This window comes from Propithecus coquereli, unplaced genomic scaffold (assembly GCF_000956105.1).
Source record: "Propithecus coquereli isolate 6110/MARCELLA unplaced genomic scaffold, Pcoq_1.0 Scaffold812, whole genome shotgun sequence".
NCBI lineage: Eukaryota > Metazoa > Chordata > Mammalia > Primates > Indriidae > Propithecus > Propithecus coquereli.
Window position 1 is genome coordinate 453,079 of NW_012154308.1, and position 19,371 is coordinate 472,449.

The window sequence follows — 19,371 nt, forward strand, 5'->3', positions numbered from 1 at the left end:
CGTGGTTGCATACATAATGTGCAGGCATCTGCGTTCCCCAGGCCATGGTCCCTGCCCCTCTCTGTACCTTTCTGGGAACCTCCACTGCTGTCCACTAGGTGCCAACTCTGTGCCCTGCGAGGGGCCAGGCCGTAGGCCAGGGTCAGGTGCTTGGGGAGTGGGGAGATGGAACGCAGATGGTTGTTCCATGTGGCTAATGAAGTCCATCGGTGAGCATGTGCAGCTTTGGGGGTGGCTTCATCAGGGAAGGCTTCCCCACCCCTGCCAGGAGAGGCCTGGGCTGAAGTGTGGAGGAAAAGGCATTTTCTAGGAGAAAGGAGGTAAAAGGGCCTTCCAGACAGAGGAACGTTGGCCTGAGTACAGGATGCTGAGAGTTTGGGTACAGTTACCAGAGAGATACATGGGAACCTCTCCACCCAGGAATGAGGGCTGCCTGCCCGGCCTGGGCCCCCCGACTGCTGGGTTTGGCTGCAGTGCCTGACACCCTTTCTGCTGTTCCACCCGATTAGTCACTCATTTGTCCCCTCCAACCAGTACTACACCAGTGATCCATTTGCTGCACTTTGTTCCCAGCCTTTATTTGTTTGACCCACTCAGAGTTTCTTTAAACATCTGATGGTTTGCTAACACCTAAATGTTGGAATTTTTCTAACAAAACGTGGATGTCCCGTTTTCGTTGATTACATCTGGCAGTCATCAGCCGGAACCGAGAAAGCTGCTGCTTTAGACGGGACACGTGCCCTGCAGTTCACTTCAGTCCTCACCTGAACTTCTTTTTTTTTTTTTTTGGAGACAGAGTCCCACTCTGTTGGCCTGGCTAGAGTGAGTGCCATGGCGTGGCATCAGCCTAGCTCACAGCAACCTCACCCTCCTGGGCTCAAGCAATCCTTCTGCCTCAGCCTCCCGAGTAGCTGGGACTACAGGCATGTGCCACCATGCCCGGCTAATTTTTTCTATATATTTTTAGTTGTCCAGATAATTTCTTTCTATTTTTTTTAGTAGAGACGGGGTCTCGCTCTTGCTCAGACTGGTCTCAAACTCCTAAGCTCAAACAATCCGCCCGCCTCGGCCTCCCAGAGTGCTAGGATTACAGGCATGAGCCACCGCGCCCGGCCACCTGAACTTCTTTGTTCATCTGTTTCCTACCTGATCCCTAACGGCATTGAGCTCGTTACTTTGTTGATTCCTAAAGAGACCAGTTAAATAGCCGGAACATGTCTTTGTTTCATTCTTGTTCTTGAAAGATATTTTTGCTTATGTGGAATTCTAAGTTGGCATTTACTTTCTCTCAGTACACTGAAGATACCAGTCTATTGACTTTAGCCTCCATCATTGTCATTGAGAAATTACCTCCCAGTCTAAATGCTGGTTCCTTGAAAGTAGTCTATTCTTCTTCTCTGGTTACTTTTAAGATATCCTGTTTTTCTTTGGTGTCCTGCAGTTTTGCTGTGACCTGTCTGGGTCATTGGCTTCTTGAATCTATGGAGTTTTTATTAATTCTGGGACATTCTCAGTCATTATTTCTTCAAATATTGCTTCTGCACAATTCTTTGCTTCTGGAATCTCAGTGAAGTGTAAGTTAGGCTTTTAATTTTATCCTCCGTGCTTCTTAACCCTCTGTTACACTGTATGTCTCTGACCATCTGTTCTGCATCCTGGATAATTTCTTTAATTTTATCTTTCAATTAACTAATTCTCTTTTCAATCATGTCTAATCTCCTATAAACCCCAAATATTTGAAATTCTAATGATCACATTTTGATTTCTAAGAGTTCTATTTGATCCCTTTAAAAATTTTCCTTGCTCTTCACTAATTTGCAAGACTCTCTTTTAGTTACTGAAACATAGGGAACTGCGGTCCCCAATCCCCGGGCCACAGACCGGTACCGGTTCATGGCCTGGTAGGATCTGGGCTGCACAGCAGGAGGGGAGCGGCAAGAGACCCAGCAAAACTTCATCTGTATTTACAGCCACTCCCCATTGCTCACATCACCACCTGAACCCTGCCTCCTGTCAGACCAGCAGCGGCATTAGATTCTCATAAGGGCGCGAACCCTACTGTAAACTGCGCAAGTGAGGGATCTAGGTTGTGGGCTCCTATGAGACCCTAATGCCTGATGGTCTGAGGTGGAGCTGAGGCGGTGATGCTAGTGCTGGGGAGCGTCTGCAAATGTAATAAATGTAATGCACTTGAATCATCCCAAACCACTGCCTCTCCTTGCACCCCCTGCTCTTGTGGGAAAATTGTCTTCCATGAAGCCAGTCCCTGCTGCCAAAAAGGCTGGGCACTGCTGATAGTAAACATATTCTATATATGCCCAATAATTTCAATATCCGAAGTGTTTGAGGGTCTGATGATGCTATTTTTTTCTTCAGGTTTTCATTCATAATGGCTTGCTTATTGTGTGTGTGTGTGTGTGTGTGAATTCTGACTGAGCTACTCATGTGGCTGATGGTGCACAGGATTCTTTGAGACCTGAGATAAAGGTGGGTTCCTCTAGAGCGGTTTGTGCTTGTTTTTAAGCTGTTAAGCTCACTGCTTGTCTGGGGCCACTTTAGGTTAAATTCTCCACTTAAGGGTCTTCAGACCCCCCAGCGGCGAGCATTCGGCTGCAGGCGTGCGTGTGCCGTCTTCCCCTCTCTCTTCAGCACGGCCACTTCAGAGAGGTCGTTTTCTTTTGTCTCTTTAGACTCCTGGTTTGCGTGGGGATATGGACTTATTCCTGGTTCTCCCCTTACGATAGGGGTGTGGCTCCTTAGGGTCCCCGCTTTAGTAGGGGTGTTTTCTGTTAGACTCCCAACCCTGGCTGAGGCAGGATTAGGCTCTTTTCTCCACTTTCTGAGCCCCACGGGCTGTAAAAATGAAAACTCAGGCTTACCCGGTTTAGTAAATAACCCAGCCGCTCTGGATTTCTTCCTTCACTCACTGTTTAGCTTGAGTATTCTTTATTTTCTTATCAACTCATTTATCCGCTTAATAAGTTTAAAAACAGGCTGGGTGTGGTGGCTCACACCTGTAATCCCAGCACTCTGCGAGGCTGAGGCAGGAGGATTTCCTGAGGCCTGGAGTCTGAGACCAGCCTGGGCAACATAGTGAGACCCCATCTCAAAAAAAAAAATCAGTCAGGAGTGGTGGCGCACACCTGTGGTCCTACCTACTTGGGAGGCTGGGGCGGGAGGATAGCTTGAGCCCAGGAGTTTAAGGTACCAGCCTGGGTAACAGAGGGAGACTCTGTATCTAAAAAACTAAGAAGTCTCATCTGGTGTTTTCAGTTGTTTCCAACTTCCCGCTTGCTCCAGGTGCCTACACCACTTTGTCAGAATCGGAAATCAAGACCATGTAAACTGTGGCCTATTTGAGAGCAGGAATTTTTTCTTGCTATTTATGTTATGACTCTTGTAGATTCTCACTGTCTAGTTTTGTGTCTGGCACACATACTGAGGCCACAGGCTAGATCCTCTCTAAATGTTAATTGAGTAACGAGTGGCCGAATAGGTGAGTGAATAATGAGTAGATTAGCGGATAAGATGGAAGATCATCATATTACAGAGGAGGAAATTGAGGCCCAAAGAGGCCAAGTGACTTTCCAAAGCTCTACAGGAGTTGATAGCTGAGCCAGCGCTGTGTGAATGAGGCCCATGAAGGATGGCCAGGGCCTGGCTCAGACCAGGCACCCTCGACCTCTTTATCAATTACTTGGGAAATGATAGTACTAACCAACACCTACTGAACACGGCCTTATGTGTTAGGCACTTTTTAAGTGCTTTACATACATTAACTCAATTCTCACAGCAAGCTTGTGAGGTACTTATTATTATTATTCCCATTCTACAGATGAGGAAACTGAGGCACAAAGAGGCAAAGCAACTTGCCCAAGGTCACTCACCGAGTAAAAGTGTCAGATCCAGGATTCAAAGCCAACCAATTCTAGATCCAGAGCCCCACCCAACGGCTGCATTAAGAGTGTCTGTAACCGTGAGTGACAGGTGTGGGTGCAAAGGTGTGTAGGGGCCAAGCTCTGGGCAGTTCCTTGGCTACGTGGCAAGGGGACCTCAGCTCTTCATTTACCTGTTCCCACTTCCCACCCACCCATGCCCACTGTTCCCACCATGCGGGGCCTGAGAGCTGCCAGCTGTGTCTACACGGGACTGGAAGGATGGAAACTAATTCCAGTGGACAGAGGACTCCCAGGACTCCAGAAGTTTGCCCTCTGCCTGATTAAAAGCTAAACACACCCAATTAAAGAACAACCATCCCAGTTAGGCAGACCCCAGGCAGGCTGGGCTTTAGGAAAGCTGTCTGACTGTCACCCTCTTCCCTCTGCCCCTCAAACAAAGGCAGCAGAATGTCCTTTAGAACATGCCCAGCAGAGACTGGGATGGAGTCCTTCGTGTGGCCTTTAGCATTACAAGAACCACACCCTGCAAACACTAGAACCATGCCACCTCGCGTTTACACAGTGATCATCACTTCATTCATTCATTCATTCATTCATTATCAGTTCAGTAGACACCAACCGAGGACCTATCTGTGCCATGTACTACTCGAAGCTCTCGAAATACAGCCAGGAACAAGGGGCACAGTCCGTGCCCTCAGGGTGCTCGCAGGCAGGTGGGAGATGCAGACCCGAGGACCAGCAGCTGGTTGGGACACAGTGCCGGGAGTGCTGTGGTTGGACCTGCCACAGGGGTCAGGGAACCTCTCTGGGATGTCTGGATTGGGAAGTGCTCCTCTTATGTTTCTAGCTTGACTCTTGCCACGGCTTCTTAGCCAGGAACAAGGCCAGCGAGGTGGTGCCACTTGCTTAGGCTCCACAGGCGGGCCAGGAGCAGAACCTGGGCCCCTGGCTTCAGTGCTGGGAGCCCACACTGGATGGCCCTGGACATGCTACTCAACTGTACCGAACTGTCGTGTCTTCATCTGTGAAGAGTGTGCGGCCCCTGGACAGCCCAGGAGTGTGGGGGGTGGGGGTGGGGAAGACCTGGAATCAGCGGCCAGGAAGATGCTTCCTGAGTCTTGGGTGTTGTGCACATGATTTGAGTTATTATGCTTATGATGCCAGGGGCTCAGGGTTTGGCCTGAGTGAAAGCAGCTCACATGGTGGCCCCCACCCCGCCCCACCACCCTTACAGCTGAGCTGGCCCAGGTTCCCGACTCCTGAACTGGTGACTTAGAACCAGCAGGGACGCGGGCAGACGTGGGGGAGTGTTCTCAGACTCTGCACTCGTGGATCCCTCCACGGCAGGGATTCTGATAGTCCCTTGGGTGAGGACAGCTCATCTGTCCCTTCACTCGCCTGTTCATTCACGTATCCACCCTCCATCCACCCACCCGGCCACTCACCTGCCTGCCCCAAGAAGAGACAAGCCTGAAGTATAAACAGCTGGAGAAGCTCTGGGACCAGTGTATCTCCAATTATTATTTCCTGTCCCCCTAGTGTCCTTTGAGAAGCTCTTGGAAAAAAGGGTTTACTGGCCGAACAGATACGGGGAAGGCTGTATCTTCTCCACCGCCTCGTGGAGCTTCGCAGCGCACACCCGTGTGGTAAAGGCTCCTGAGAGGTCCCGCGGGAAAGAAACCTGCTCACATTTTTTTCTGTTGCAATGTTCCCTAGACCTTTTTGACCAAGGAACGCTTTGTCATGGAGTACCTGTAAGCCTCCCAGGGAATTAATGATTCGTGAAATACACTTTGGGAAGCATTCCTTTAAGCACGAAATCTTTTTTTAATTATAATGACTTGCATGGAATATTCATAAGATCTACTATATACCTACCTTCTCCCATAGGGATGACTTGCCACTCGACACTCTGTCGGCACATCATGGACCGTATCATCACGAATAGCACTATGTTAATATAGTGATGCGTTGTCACTGATAGGAGCTAGTGAAGGGACTCAAATTATTTTAAGTTCTCACCTTTGAGAGAATGTTTTTGTCTTTCCCTTTTGTGAGCAGCAGAAGCTGTTGTTTGTTTGCTTCCTATTATTGTCCATGTACCTGCCAGGGATTACCACAAATTGAAAACAATAAAGCACCAACCTCGTTATAATTGTATGTAAACTAAGAGTCAACAGGCTCTGAGTGAAGACCTGACCACCTCTCTCTTTTTCTTAATGAGCTTGAAATTTAGTGCATGTATTTTGTGCCATGACTTTTGGCTACTCAAAGGCCTTTGGGGCGAATTTGCTGCTTTTCTTCTATGTTCTGCATACTGGAGTATATAGGATGTGACCCTATATGTGGAATGTAACTAAACCACAGGAGAGAGAAGGCCTTCTGTGAATCATATGGGGCTGGTATAAGATAAGAATGTTGTATTCAGGGGCAGACAGTCCGGGGGCTTGAATCGTGGCTCTTACCTCTTCCTAGCTGTGTGATCTTGGGCAAGTTGCTAAACCTTTCTGAGACTCAGTCTCCTTATTTGAGTATGGAAATACCTTCCTCACATGTTTGTGGTAAATATTAAGTGAGGTTGTGCATGCAAAGTGCTTAACAGAGTGCCTGCCATGTAGTAGATGCTCAGTAAATGGTGGCAAGACCGGGACTAGGGTGAGGCGAGCCAGTTGCCCAGGGCACAGAAATTCACAAGGTACCCTTGGACTTGTGCAGGCACGGGGCGGCACCTGGAGTGAGTGTGTCTTGGGTGTCGTGCTTGCCTCATGCTCGTCTCCACCCTGGCTAGCAGGATGCTGTCACCCCGCAGTTCTGAGTCTGAGCACCTGGAAGGCCTCGATTAGATGAGAGAGACCCAGCCCCACCACCTGTAACTGCCTCCCACCTAAGGCAGCAGGTGGGCCCAGTGGGAGGACGGGCTGCAGATGACTAAAGTTGTGCCTGGGAAGAGATGGGACTGGAGGGCGAACAGTAGGAAGGCTGAAGGTGCCTGCTCGCCTGGGCCCTCCCAGGGCAGGAGCCACCATGGAGCCCCTGAGTGGGGGCAGGGCCTCTGCCATCCGGGCTGCACCCCTTCTTCCCTGATAAAACTTTTAAAAACACAAACAGAGGCTAGAGCAGCATTTGCATAAATCTCATTAGAAAAAGTGCAAGTTTCATAAATCTTGTGATAAATTAGTGTGATACCGTTCTCAACGTGATGTATTAATTTTAGGGCAAAATGAATGGTGCTGTGATCATTGTGGGTAATTATGAGTCTCCTCAAAGAGGAAGTGATTTCTGGAGGGACTTTTCTGGCCTCCTTCGAGGTGGGAGGGTGGGAGGAGAGGAGGGCTGAGGGAAGGGTGTCTTTCTCACCTGCTTTTCTGGTTGTACCTTTCTGAGTTTCTTTTCCGCTGTCAAAAGGTGAGAAGAAGTTGGGTTGCATCTCTGGCTAAGAGGTGGACAGTGGGACGCAGAAGGCGATGGGATTCTGAAGTCAGGCCTCGAGGCCCAGATTCCCTAGAGCCAGTTATCTTTGAAAGGAGTTTTTAAGGGCTAGGACCTGGGCCCATGGAAGCTCTAACCCAGGGGTTTTCAGAAATGTGGTCGTGACCAGCAGCATTAGCATCACCTGGGAGCTTGCTAGCACTGCGGATTCTGAATCAGAAACTCTGGATGGGGTCCAGGAACCTGCGTTTTAAGCAAGCTGTCCTGGTGATTCTGATGCATGCCCACGTTTGGGAATCACTACCCTAACCCAGCGGTTCTCAACTTGGCTGCGCGCTGGAATCACTTGGGGAGTTATAACAAAATACACTGATGCCCAGGCCCTGCACTAGACCAGTTAATTAAAACAGAATCCTTGCGGGGTGGGGCCTGGGCATCCTTATTTTTAGAAGTTCCCCAGTGATGCTAATGTGAAATCAGGTTGACGTGCACTACTTCAAAGCCACCAATTAACTTTTTTTTTATATATTGGGATTTGGAAAAGTTTGAACTGGGAAGGGACAACAGAGAAAATAATTTTTTTTTTTTTTTTGCTCTGCCTGTGGATTGGCCTAAGCTGAATGTGCCCCACTGTAGCTAGGGACCCACGAGTATGAACACGTGGGGACCTGGCTGAGGTCCCTGGCTTCCGGGTAGCAGTGGTTCCCACCCTTCCTGCGCAGCAGCATCATCTGGGGATTTCGAACTTTCCAAAGCCCAGCTGGAGCTGAGACCAATTAATCGCCACCCTGGGGGTATGTGACACAGGCACGGGTATGGTTGGAAAGCTCCAGGTGATTCCGATGCACCAACAAGTTTGGGAACCACTGACCTGTAGGCTTTCTTAGACCACAGTTTCCCAGACACGTCCTGAAGATTGAAGGAGCCTCAGACCTCACCGAGCCCTCGGATATCAACTTCTCAGCCCGTCGGAGTCACTTGGGTGGTTCTGTTTGTTTCCAGATCCTGATGCTTGACTCATACCTTGAGATTTGAGGTATGTGGTCTGGAGTCGAAAGTGCTACAGGTGGCTCTAACGTGCAGCTAGAGCCGAGACCCACTGGGCTGCAGTAACCCTTGTTGCACTGGGACGGAGGCCTGGAGGAGGAAAGGCCACCTGGAGGTGGCAGCCTGTTCATGGAAAGTCACCCTCCAGCCGGCCACTGCCCTCCCCCATGGTCACATTGAGGGGACTGTGATGGATTACATGAGCACAGCCTCACTCTTGAGCTATGGGGAGTATGATCGGTGACTTTATCTTGGAGCTCAGGGCAGGAGAGGAGCACGAGGGTTGCTTCTGAGCGGAAGGGAGCCAGCACGTGCCGGCCAGTGTTTGGATAATCTCGTGAGCCTTTAATGGCCTGCAGTGCTCTGTTTATTTTAATGATAATGTCAAGTTCAATTTGCCATCATTTTTCCACATTTCCTTTTGTAAAGTTAACTGAACAATTCAGTGAATTGAAAAGTTTCAGGAGAGGGGAAAAAATGCCCACCCCACTGTTATCACTGTTATTAAATCTGGTAACCACCGTTTGGCTCTTCAAGCCCTGAGACAGGACTTCAGCCCCTGTGGGCCTGGGAGAGGCAGCAAGGACTCAGGAAGGTCAGACAGAACATTCCAGAGCCCCTTTATTCATGGCTGTTTCGTGCTCAGGCTGCTATTTCTGGGCAGAAAAAAATATCCAGTCTCCCATGGACCCTGGCTGCGGGCTCCATGGTAGCTCATTCCCTAAGTATCTTAACCAGATTATGCCCCTGGAGAGCCAGGAACGGGTGGTCTGTGCCCTTCTGTCCTCCAGTGCTAAGCACCTGCCCTGAGCATAGTATGTGGCAGACAGAATCTTAGTATCGCAGATATTGTAACTGGACGGGACCTCGATGCGGTGTAGCGGAAAGAACATTTTACGGGGAGCTCGGGGACAAATTTAAGTGTCAGCTCCACCACCTGCTAGCAGTTCAGCTGGGTGGCCCTGGACTCATCACCAGGCCACGCAGCTCTGGTTTCTCCTTTGTAAAACAAGCTTGCCGGCCACATCAAGAACGCAGATATGTGACACACGTAAGCTACCTCGCCCCTGCTTGCATCACTACCAGATCGCAGCCTTCTTCCCTGCTGCACGCTACGCCTCCGTGTGACGCCCAGAAACTGTGACCTACCTGGGGACCGGCATGGGCACAGGCAACTCAACCCAAGGACCTCCGTGCTTTGGCCATTGACACCAGCCCCCTCATGGGGAGAAGTGGAAACTCAGAGAGGTGAATGATTTGCCCACAGTCACACAGCCAGTTGCTTTGGCTGAGCGTGAACCAGGGCCAGCACCGTCAGTTCTGTGCCTGGCCGATTCTCTCAGTCTTAAGAGAGGGAATTCTCTGAGGCTTCCTTGCTCCCAAAGCTTCTCCTGTGTCCCAAGCTTCCAAATCCCTGTCCTTGGACTCCATGGAGCACTTGTCCTGAGGGTCACAGCTCCTGGACCAGACAAAGGGCAGGGACACAGCTCTACAAGTGCCAAGTGTGCAAACAGCCCCAAGCCCATGCACGGGGTTGTGGGGGCTTAGTGCCTGCAACCCGGCCTGGCAGCCCTCAGCAAATGACGGCCCTCGTTTGCTATGTTGTGCTAGAGCCAGAAGAGCTCCAGGGTTCTAAGAGTCAGGGCCAGGTCCTTCAATTATTGGCATTCAACATCTGATCTTTCCTCTTGGGTATATTAATTTTAAAAAAGGTGTGTGCAAAATGAAAGGAAATCAGTACAGCAAAGGGACATCTGCACTCTCAGGTTTACTGCAGCACTATTCACAATAGCCAAGATGTGGAATCAACTTAAGCGTCCTTCAGAGGATGAATGGATAAAGAAAATGTGGTGCATAGACAAAACGGAATACTATTTGGCCATAAAAAAGAAGGAAATCCTGTCAGTTGCAGCAACATGGATGGAACGGAGGTCTTTTTGTTAAGTAAAATAAGCCAGGCACAGAAAGACAGATTTACTTACTCTCACCCACACGTGGGGACTAGAAAAGCGGATCTCTCGGAGGTAGAGAGTAGACTGTGGTCACCAGAGGCTGGCAGGTGTATGGGGGGATGGGGATAGAGGGGATGGTTAATACAGTTAGATAGAAAGACAAAGTTCTGGTGTTCGATACTATAGTGAACAGTAATTTACTGTATATTTCAAAAGAGCTAGAAGAGAAGATTTGAAATGTTCTCAACACAAAGAAATGGTAAATGTTCCAGGTGACGGATATCCTACAATACATACCCTGATTTGATCCTCGCACGTCGTGTGCAGGTAGCAAACTATCACACGTACCCCGTGTTTATGCCAGCAGCACCTCTGGTTTGTATTGTCCTGCTCTGTTTAATGCCCCCTTCTTCCCGGACTAGCCGCCCCTTGGCCAGCCAGGCATGTGTTTGCCAGGTGAGCAGCAGCCCCTCCTCTGACTCTCAGGCAAGAATGGCATCTTGCTGGTGGGTGGGAAGGGGGCTGTGGGAAGCCAGAGTGTTGGAGGGGTGCCTTCCACAGTCCCTGCCCCAAGGGTGCTCACCTCCAGGCCAGGGTCCAGGGCCACCTGGAGGCCCCCACAGGGGTTAGTTGCTGTGGATGAGAAGAAAGCTGTGTTCAGCTTCTGGATTTGGGGCTGGACTAAAGGACTTTGTGAGAAAAGCTTTGAGGGTGGTGGAGTCAGAGAGACTTGGGTTGGAATCCTGGCTCTGCCGCCTCCTGGCTGTGTGACCTTGGGTAAATCACTTTACCCCTCTGAGCCTCAGTGTTCTTACCTGTGTAGCAGGGATGTAACCCCTCTGTGTAGGGCCATCGTGAGGAGTAAATGACAGAGTGAGTGAATGAAAACCGTTGAGTGCGGTGCCTGGCAAACAGTGGCGCTTAATGAATGCTAGTCAGCTCATGCGTCTACTCTGAGTGGGCGCAGTTGCAGGAGAGAGCGGGTGTGAAAATGGCCTGTGGGTTTTAGACACAGGGACAGTTCCCTTTATCCAGGGCAAGGCGTTGGTCAGTGGAGGGCGGGCTTGGAGGCCACCTGCCTCCCAGGAGAGAGGGGGCCAGTGTCCAATCTCGCTCTATCCCCTCTGGCTTCTCCCAGGCGGGTATAGGCAGAGCCTCCGACAAATAATAGCTCCCCTGAGGTCAAACCAAGTTCAGGACCCATGGGGGATTAGAGAGAAGGAGGCTAGCCAAAGGCAGGAGAGTGGGGAGGGGGAACCTAAGAGAAATGATGAGATTATCCCCAGGAATCAAGGCACTTAACTGGCCTGTCTGGTCCCGGAGGAGAGACAAATGAGATTGCAGGCTCCAAAGCCAGTTCAGGCTCTGGGGGGGCCCATACCAGGGTGAGGGGAGAGGAGAAGGCCCTGGCTCTGGCAGAGACCAAGGTCAGACCAGGAGGAGGAGGTGGGATGGGGTGGGGGCTGTGTGTCAGGCCACATGGCCATAGTGGGGGTGATTGGGGTGCGGAGTGGTTATTCTCAGAAAACCCTGGTCATAACCCGTGGCCTTGGAATTCGGGATTGGGACCTGCCATCTGCGTCTCCTTGGCCCAGCTACTCCCCGAGGCACAGCCCTTTCCCAGCCAGGGCCCTTGCATCCCATTCCCCAAAATGAGACGGGGCTTTGTCTGGTTCTCATTTCAACCATAACTCATGCCTGTTTCTGAGCTAGCCTGTAGACTCCAAGGCTGGTCCTGTTCCTCCTGAACCTGGTAGAGGCAGACTGCTATGCTAGATTCTTGGCCCCTGGATGGGACGGGACGGTAGATCATGGCTGGTGTGAAGTCCTTTTAGGCCATAGATTGCAAAAGATTTGCTTTCCCATGCCTTGTGGGATTGATTATAGTGGCTGCATGGAACCCAGTGCTGTGAAGGATTATGAAGTTGATATAGATTGAACAGAAAAGGGTGCTATGATTGATTAGTAAGGTCTGTGTGATAAAGAGATGTGCCTGGCCAGCTCCCTGGCTCCTAGAGGACCAGTAGTTAATCATGGGGCAGGGGAGAGGGGGTGAGGAAGAGGAGAAGGCAGATATGCCAAGCATGGCCCAGAACACAGCCTGTGCCTTTGAGGGGTGGTGGCCTCCGGCCTGCTGTGCAGAGCCACAGACAATCTGAGAGCAGAGAGGAGAGAGAACTTCGTGGCAGAGGTGGTGTTTGGGGCATGCATTTAAGGTTGGCTGGGATTTGAGAGCCAGCGAGGGAGGGAAGGGCCTTCCAGGCTGAAGGAACAGCAGCAGCAGAGGGGTGGGAGCGTGCAAGGCCAGGGCGTGCTTGCGGGCTGACACCCGCAGTCTGGCAGGCTGGGCGCAAGGGTGCAGCGGGAAATGCGAGTAGCCAGGGAGGTTGAGGACGTGTCGGGAGGAGCATGGGACATCATGGCAAGGAATTCGGTTTTAATTCTCTGGGAACTATGGGAGGTGCTTGAGCAGAGGGTGTGGGCAATCAAAGGTGTGCTTCAGGAGGGCCACTGCCGCAAGGGGGAAGCGCGGCGTGTTCTCGTACCATCATTCAAAACCCTCTCCGTGTTTTGGGAATAAACATAGCTTTCCTCTTCCTCCCACCAGAAAAAATAAAAAGCGTTGCAGCCTGCCACTGCCCTGAGCCCCTGGCCCACCCCTGTCTAGCAGGCGGAGAGCCACAGCTCTCCAGGAGCCGCACGGCACCAATCCCAGCCTCGCCCTCTCGCAAATAACAACAATAATAGCAATAACAGTCATCTCAGCCATCAGCATGGGCCCAGCAGGGCCTCGGAGGAAGCTGTGATTGTCCGCCCCTTTCCTGGAAGAGAGACACGGCCTGCCGCTGAGGGGTGAGCCCACGGAGGAACACGTGTCACCAGCCCTGCTCCTCCCTGGGACCTTTGCCGTCTGCTGAGCAGATCCCTACCTGGCTTCCGGGATGGGGTCCATCGCCCCAGGATGGGGACTCAGCTCTGAGAAGAGGTACCCAGTCCCCAGGATAGGGTACAGGGCCAGTTTCTGAGAGACTCGCCCCTAGCCATTGCACAACTATGATTCCACCTGCATCCAAAGCCAAGTGCTATGGGTTTGGGCATTACTAAGTTTCGATTAGCCATGCTTTTCCCCGTCCATTAGTGCACATAATTAAGAATTAACTTGCTATCCACTCTGTTCTCGTCAGGCTCAGAGATCTTCGTGACTGTTGGGAGCTGTCTTCTCCTACCACCTCTAGACAGTTGGCAGGACTCACTGTTTACTCAATGACTATTTGTTGAGTGCTTCCGGGGTGCCAGCCCCTGCGCTGGGCTTAGGGATACGACAGGGAATGTGACAGGTCAGGCCGCTGCTCCCATGGAGCTTACACAGGTGTGCTGTTGGCAGGCAGGGTGGGTTGGAGCAGGTGGTTAGCAAGTTGAGTGGATAAACAGATCCTTTCAGAGAGAGGACTGTGAAGACAGTCGCTTGGGGTGTGGGGACTCTGGGGGGGTCAGGTGTCTTGTCAGCCGGACTCTATTCATCTGATCAAGAATTTGAGAAAACCCTCCCAAGACAGTAACTCTTGACCTGAGAGGTGAAGACTGGGAAAGCGGCAAGTAGTGACCTAGGGTGGGAACATTCCCAGAAGAAGGCACAACCAGGGCAAAGGCCCTGAGGCAGCCACAAACTTGGCCTGTTCGGGAACAGGGAGACGGCCTGTGGGGCCAGAGAGGGGTGAGCCCAGGGAGACTGTGAGATGCAGAGGATATGTTATCTTGGGCTAGATCTCTTGGGCTTTGGTCATGGTCTGATATAAGGGTTTTTTTTCTTAATTTTTAAATTGTGGTAAAATATACATAACATAAAATTTACCATCTTAGCCATTTTTAAGCATATGGTCCAATAGTCTAACGTACATTCACATTGTTGTATAACCAATCTCAGGAACTCTTTTTATGTTGAGAACAGAAACTCTGTACCCATTAAACAACAGTCCTTTATCCTGCCCTCCCCTGGCCCCGGTAACCACCACTCTACTTTCCGTCTCTATGAATTTAACTGCTCTGGGTACCTCATATAAGTAGGAACGTACCGTATTCATCTTTGTGTGACTGTCTCATTTAACTTAGCATAATGTCCTCAAGCTTTATCTCTGTGGTAGCATGTGTCAGAATTTCCTTTCTTTTTAAGGCTAAATAATATTCCATTGGATGTACAGACCATATTTTGCTTATCCATTCGCCCCTGGGTGGGCACTTGGATTGCTTCCACCTTTTGGCTCTTGTGACCAATGGTGCTATGAACATAGATGTGCAATGATTTCAGCTCTTTAATGTCCTGCGTGAGGCTAGGCTGGGCCCAGCCCGGGTAGGGTTGGTGCAGAGTGGTGGTGGGGGGGTCAGCCTGGCTGGATGAACCCTGAGGGCAGGGGGCCAAGTGCGCAGAATCCTCCAGCTGCACCGGTTGAGCCAGGAGCCCTGAGACTGAGCCTTTAAATCATCCTGGGACTGGAGGAGCTTTTCTCTGCATCTCGAATGTGCGCCATAAACCAGGCTGACTTACAGGCGGTACTTACCGGTCCGGTTGTTTATGGCCAACGTTTTTTTGAGATTGGTCGATGCCTGTACTGTGCCCATTGTTAAATATTTGAATATCGCTCTGCTATAAACAAACTCCAGCACTTCTAAATCGGGCTGTGCACAAGAGTCTCTCGCAGGGAGAGCAGGGGCTGCTGTTTAAAAGTTTACACTCTGGGCTCCCCACCAGCCAACCCCACCATTCCCAGCAGGGCTGGGAATCTGCATTGTAACAAGCTCCGCAGGGGGTTCCAATGCACAGTCTTAGAGGGTGTCTTGTTTGAGTTCCCCCAGAAGCAGACTTGGTGATGAGGTTGTAAGCACAAGTGTTTACTTGGGGAGAAGATTACAGGAAACCCAGGCAGGGGAGTGGGGATGTGAGACAGGGAAGGGAAGGAAGCCGTAAAGACGCATTGTCAACTGTGTCACCACTGTGGCAACTGGAGATTAATCTGTTGGGACACTCCAAGAGCCAGTGTAGAACACGTCCCTCTGAGTTGTGCCCTTGAGAGGTAGGGGAGCTGTGTCTCTCTTCTTTATCTTCCATCTTCCCACAGTCACTGGCTGAGCTCTGCTAACAGAGCGTCAGTTCCGGGGCCCTCCCAGCCTGTGCTGTGTGTGGGAGCAGCAGTCTTCGATGGCCAGAACCCCTCAGGCAGAGAGTCCCAGGGGCTGGCAGGTGGAGGCCAAGCTGGCGTTTGGGGGAATGGTGTGTGCTGAGGGGCAGTGGGCAGGGGGCCAACAGCTTCTGCTATAGGGGCCCACCCAGCTCCCATCTCTGTCACAAAGGGACGCCCCAGTCTCTGAATCGTTGCATATCCTCCTTACCGCCAAAAAGAACCCCAGGCCTTCTCCATTACTGGTGGGAATGTAAAATGATGTAGCCACCGTGGAAAACAGTTTGGCAGTTCCTCAATAAATGAAACTTAGAATTACTATATGACCCAGCCATTTCACTCCTAAGAATATACCCAAAAGAATTAAAAACAGGTGTTCAAAAAAAACCATGTGCCCAAATGTTCATAGTAGCATTATGCACAATAGCCAAAAGGTGGAAATAACCCACACGTCCATCAGCTGACGAATGGTTAAGCGTGTTGCATCCGCACGATGGAATATTACTCAGCCTTACAAAGGAGTGAAGAGCCGACATATGCTACGGCGTGGATGAACCTTGAGAACATCACGCTAAGTGAGAGAAGTCAGACACAAAAGGCCACGTGCTGTGTGATTCTGTTCATACGAAATGTCCTGAATCGGCAACTCCTCCGTGGGGACAGGAAGTGGATGAGTGGTTGCCGGAGGCTGGGGGTGGGGGTAGGAATGGGAGTGACTGCTTAATGGGTATGTAGTTTCCTTTGGGGGTGACGAAATGTGGTGGCATTAGATAGTGGTGATGGTCACACAACATTGTGAACGTGCTAAATGCCACTAAATTGTACACTTTACATAGTCCAGGTGGTAAATTTCATGTGATGTGTATTTACCACCAAAAAAAAAAAAAGAGCTCCAGGGATCCTACTGTCCCAAGATGCTAGGGACAGTCTCCGTTTCTCAGGTGGGAAACAAACCTAGCGTGTGGCAGGTACACCCAGGGTCACTCTGCCAGGAGTAGTTCTCCTCAGTGGCTGCAGCTGAGGGCGCTGGGCTGGAATTGGGAATTCCACACATTGGCCTCATTTCCATAGGAACGGTGCAAACAAACAGTGGTTGCTGGAAGCCTCCGCTAGCGGAGGAAGGAGCCCTGCTTCCCGGAGAAGCCAGGGCCGGCAGCTTCTGCAGAGCGGTGGAACAGTGCTGGGCGGGGGAGTATGTGCCCAGCTGGAAAATTGCGGGGCGTCTCGTCTTAAATACAATATTAAATCAGCACCTCTAATTAGTACACTTAGAAAAGGTCACTAGCAATTACCTGGGACACAAAGAAGGCATGAGCAGGCAAGAGCCCATGAGGAAGCCAAAAAGGACCATTTTGAGCACAGCATAATTGAGGGGAAAATGGATAAAAGTCCAGGAAATTACAGGGTGGGTGACAGCAGCTGATGGCTGCATCCCTGTCCTGCCCAGTGCCCCCCTTCTTGGAAGGACCTGAGCGTCAGGGCTGAGAGAGCCATTTGGGCCCAGTTGTGCAGCCTTGGCCGGAGGGCCAGTGTGGCCTTCCCAGAATCCATCCCCTTGGCTGCTGGGAGCCTGGCCCCGCAGCCCCCACCTGGGCTGGGCCCTGAAGGAGGTTGGCAGGTGAGGTCTGCAGTCCGGGGTGCACAGACTGCCACAGACTCATTGTGCTGTGGACGAGCAGGGCGCCTACGGGCCTCAGTGTCCCCCTCTGGAATCTGCCCAAGGCATTGGGAAGTAGCTCAATGTTTCTCAAACTTTGCCACTAAAGGTCCCCTGAGGACAATGGAAAGGAAATGTTTATTCCTGGAAGTCAGGGTGGGAGGCTGGAAATTCTCTTACAGCTTTAGGTTATATCTTAAAAAATAAACGTGACCTGCTCTCAATATGTTCCTGTTTGTTTTAGTATAAAATTATTGTTTGTCATTGAACAATGCAGATTCTTTGGGAGGATATGCTTGGTTTGTCTATGACTTTCACATACCCTCTCCTGTACCATCTAGAAAGAGCATTGACCTGGGAATCTGGGAGTTTGGAAGCTTGGGTTTGAGTCCTGACTCTGTTGCTCACCACTTTACTTTGGGCAACTTGCTAAATGCCTTCAGCTTCTCTGTCTCTAAAATGGGAAGGTTGGGCTCTGAGGTTGCTCCAACTTTGTTCCATGATTTTACTCCTGCTTCTCCCATTTCTTACCTCCTCCCATCGCATTGGATGCTGCCATGTCCTACTCTGTTGTTCGGCTGCTTGACCTTGGAGAGGCTGTTTTGCCTCTGTGAGCCTCAACTTTCTAATCTATAAAATGGGTAGAATAATGATTACCACTCAGAGTTGCTGGGGGGATTAAAGAGAGAATCTGTGAGAATGGACCTAGAGTCTAGCATATCATAAGAGCCTCATGAATGCCCAGTATCTTCTTCTTCCAAGTTTTGGACTTCCAGTTACAGTCTGATAGAGGTATGTCTATGGAAGTCCTAAATCTTGAGTTCACATATCAAGTGTTGAGATGTGTGAGGTTTGGAAACAGATATGGGCGCTGGGCCCCAAATGCCTGGGATGTGGATTCCATCTCAGCCATTCACTAACTGTGAGGCCGTGGTAAATTACTTCGTCAACTCTTTGTTGCCCTGTTAAATGGGGAGAATAACAGCAAGGACTGAATTAGATAGATAGTACCAGGAAATCCCTTAGTTCAGTCCCTGCCTTATGATTAGGGCTCAAAAATGTTAGGTATCATTGTCATGGTAGAACTGTTCTTTTATTTTTATTTATTTATTTGTTTGTTTGTTTATTTTGAGACAGAGTCTTGCTCTGTTGCCCTGGCTAGAGTGCAATGGTGTCATCATAGCTCACTGCAGCCTCAAACTCCTGGGCTCAAGTGATCCTCCTGCCTCAGCCTCCTGAGTAGCTGGGACTATAGGCATGTGCCACCATGCCTGGCTAATATTTTTTATTTTTAGTAGAGATGAAGTCTCTCTCTTGCTTAGGCTGGACTCCAACTCTTGACCTTAGGCAGTTCTCCTGCCTCGGCCTCCCAGAGTGCTAGGATTATAGGCGTGAGCCGCCGCACCCAGCCAGAACTGTCCTTTTTAAAAGTTCACTTACAAAAGCTCATTAGCCTTTTTTGCTAGATAAAATGTCTAGGATTTGGAATCCTTCTTTCAAACTTGATCCTCAGAGCTATTTGGTAAATATGTGAGTCAGTATTTGGGGAATAAGATGTCTGTTTCATTTTATAGTGTAAAAAAGCGCTTGAAAGAAGCGCTTTGCCCAAGGCCATGGTTCTGATTCTAACTGCCCCTTTGAGGATGGGATGAAGACTGTAGACATATTCTCTTCAGAAAATGACACGCTGTAGACTTATAACATTTTGTGTATAGTTCATGGGGGTTTAAGGACCTCCTGAAGCTAAGGTGACCAACTGTCCCAGTTTGCCTGCGGCTTCCTGGTTTTAGCACATAGACTGGGAAATGCCTCAGTCCTAAGCAAACCAGGGCGGTTAGTCACCTTACCTGAAAACTACACAGGGAGCTGTGAACCGCAGGAGAAGATGCTTCTTACGCAGGGTACAAGCCAAGCATCCTGGTGCCTGGGTGGCCTCTGCCCCAGACTTTGCTTCCTGGTGAGGGATGACACCTACCTCTCAATCCCTTTCTTGAGGATAGGAACTAGAGCTTGTCACCCAGTTCTAGACTGGAGTTCCTTACAGCTGAGCTACATCTTCTTAAGCTCTCTGCATTCCAGTGCTTATCACAAGGCCAGCACCTGGTCATTCTTGAATGAATGCCAGAACATTTTGCAAAATATTCTGAATTAGAAAAGGTGCTTCCGTTTACAAAAGACAGAAGAAACCCAACTCAACTGATTTAGGCCACAGA

General features: G+C 50.2%; 1 protein-coding gene across 1 annotated transcript in view; it reads left to right on the forward strand.

Annotated features, from left to right (window-relative positions):
* The window catches only part of LOC105825711 (cadherin-23-like), a gene marked incomplete at its 3' end in the record, with an annotated part of 112,189 nt that overhangs the window by 90,924 nt on the left and 1,894 nt on the right, over positions 1-19,371 (forward strand). The window lies entirely within an intron of this gene.